This window comes from Macrotis lagotis, chromosome 4 (genome assembly GCF_037893015.1).
Source record: "Macrotis lagotis isolate mMagLag1 chromosome 4, bilby.v1.9.chrom.fasta, whole genome shotgun sequence".
NCBI lineage: Eukaryota > Metazoa > Chordata > Mammalia > Peramelemorphia > Peramelidae > Macrotis > Macrotis lagotis.
Genome location: NC_133661.1, coordinates 26,134,457 through 26,137,186, shown reverse-complemented (window position 1 = coordinate 26,137,186; position 2,730 = coordinate 26,134,457). Strand labels below are relative to the sequence as shown.

Below are 2,730 nucleotides of genomic sequence, written 5' to 3'. Positions count from 1 at the left end.
AAACTGATGAAGACCTAGGTGGCTGGACATGAGGTGGAAGGCAATGGGACACTGAGACATATTTCACCATAAACTAGGGGCATTTCACTTCCACAGAACAGAGCAGGCGTTATAAAATATACAGTGGAATGTATTTCGTTACCCCTTAGAAATCCAGGAGCTCTCCTCTGATGCTGCTTGAGATGTCTGATGAAGACCAAGTGGGACAGTTTAATTTCAAAAGTCACTAATAACAAATCTGAAAAGGGCTTTTGTGAAAGCAAATGCATCAAGTAAACAATAAGACATGATCAACCTCCAAGATTAAATTTTCTTGAATTAGGGAGAGTAAACAAGACTTTAATGATTTGTTAAATGACCACCTGAGTTATAGGCAGCTTCCTACAACAGCCCAAGAGGGCTGCCCTACTGGCACAATTGGCTCATAGAAATAACTGGAACAATTGCTTCTTTCAACTCCCCACACTGGTCATTTCTTACTAGGTCCCCATCCCTAACCAGGTCCTTAATGAGCCAAATGACCCAGGAGGTATTTTGACTAAAGTGGTTGAAGGGAGGGACAACAGGAGAGAAAGGAATTGGTCTGAAATAGGGAGGAAGAAAATGAGAAAAGGAACTATCAGTCCCCCACCTGCAGCAATGTGTTGTGATCCCTAAAGAGATGGTCAGTGTGTGGAACAGGCAGGAGAGAGACGAGTGGTGGAGAAAGTGAGAAGGGAAGGACCTGGCTACTGCTATACTGACAGCCTACTTTCATTTTTTGGCCTTGCCCTGGGCTGCCACAGCCTCCAGTGCTTTGTGAACGGTCTTGGTCTCTTCATCTCCAAGGAACTGCATTGATTTGATGGGTTTCAGATTCTTGTCTAACTTATACACGATGGGAATACCAGTGGGCAGATTCAGCTGCATGATTGCTTCTTCAGACAGACTCTCAAGATGCTTGATAATCCCTCAAAGACTATTGCCATGGGCTGCAATCAGAACCCGTTTTTCCTTCCTTGATCTGAGGGACGAGTTCCTCTTTCCAGAAGGGTAGAGCACGAGCAATGGTGTCTTTCAAGCTCTCCCAGGAGGGCAGCTGAGCCTCAGTAAGATCTGCCAAGCGATGGTCCTTGCTGATGTTGCTGTAGAAGGGGTGGTCAGGCTCCATTGGAGGTGGAGGGATGTCGAAGGACCACTGCCAGATCCTCACCTGGGCCTCACCATGCTTAGCCACTATCTCTGCTTTGTTGAGGCCTGTCAGACCCCCATAGCGCTGCTCATTGAGGGGCCAAGTCCTCACAACCAGCACCCACATCTGGTCAATGGCATCTAGTATTGTCCAAAGGGTACGAATTGCTCTCTTCTGGACAGAGGTGAAGCAGATATCAAATTCATCACCAGCATCTCACAGCACCTGGCCTCTGCACTTGGCCTCCACGTGCCAGGCGGGGCTCAGGTCCCCATCGTGCCAGCTGCTGAAGTGGTTCTCCAGGTGCCAGGTGCTCTGTCCATGCCTGATCAGCACCAGCTTGGAGGCGGCCATAGCGGGGCAGAGGACAGACACCGGCAGGCGGGCAGGTGGGTGGGCACCTCAATTTATTTTAGAACATTGTCCCAATGATCTGAAACCTTTCTTTGGTCTGTGTTTTGGGATCTCTAGGAAAGTTTTTTAATGTTTTAAACAGGATCAAAGAATCACTTAGTATTAAAGAGAAGAAAAAGAAATTGAAGTAATCAGAATCGACAATGCAGAAGCAAAGCTTTCTCTCTTTGCAAATGATATGATGGTATACTTAGAGAATCCTAGAAAATCATCTAAAAATCTCCATGAACCAATTAACAAATTCAGCAAAGTGGCAGGATATAAAAGAAACCCACATAAATCATCAACATTTCTATATATGAACAACAAAGTCCAACAGCAACAGATAGAAAGAAAAAATTCCATTTAAAGTAGCTCTAGACAACATTAAAACTTGGAGTCTGTCTTCCAAGACACACCCAGAAACTGTTTGATACAATTATAAAGGACTTTTCATTCAAATAAAGTGAAATCTAAATGACTGGAAAAATGTCAATTGCTTATGTTTAGGTTGAGCTAAATAATAAAAATAGCAATTTTACCCAAATTAGATTACTTATTCAGCAACATACCAATCAAATTACCAAATAATTATTTTAATGAGGTAGAAAAAATAGTAACAAAATTCATCTGGGGCAACAAAAGGTCAAGAATAGCAAAGAAACTGAAGAAAAAATGTAAAGGAAGATGGATTAGCTTCACCAGAATCTAAAACTATACTATAAAGCAGCAGTCATCAAAACTTCCTGTACTGATTGAGAAATAGAGTAATAGATCAGTGGATCAAGATAGGTTTAAAAGACACCACAGTAAGTTTTTATAGCAATCTACTGTTTGAAAAACCCAAAGATATCAGCTTCTGAGATAAGAACTCACTATTTCCAATTCTTGGGAAAATGGAAAACAGTGTGGCAAAAACTAGGCATAGACCCACATCTCTCACACCTTATACCATAAAGAAAAGCCAAAATGGGTACAGAATTTAGACATAAAGTGCAACACCATAGATACTCTATCCATCAGATCTATGGAAAGGGAATAAATTTATGACCAAGTAAGAATTAGAGTACATTATAAATTGCAATTGTTATGACTATACTAAATTAATATTGTCATATTAATTTCACTAATAAAATCAATGCTGCCAAAATTAGAAGGAAAGCAGA

The 2,730-nt window shown here is 41.4% G+C and overlaps 1 pseudogene; it reads right to left on the bottom strand.

Moving 5' to 3' along the window:
- Positions 1-753: 753 nt before the first annotated feature.
- On the bottom strand, positions 754-1,525 carry LOC141523005 (phosphoglycerate mutase 1-like; annotated as a pseudogene).
- Positions 1,526-2,730: the final 1,205 nt, after the last annotated feature.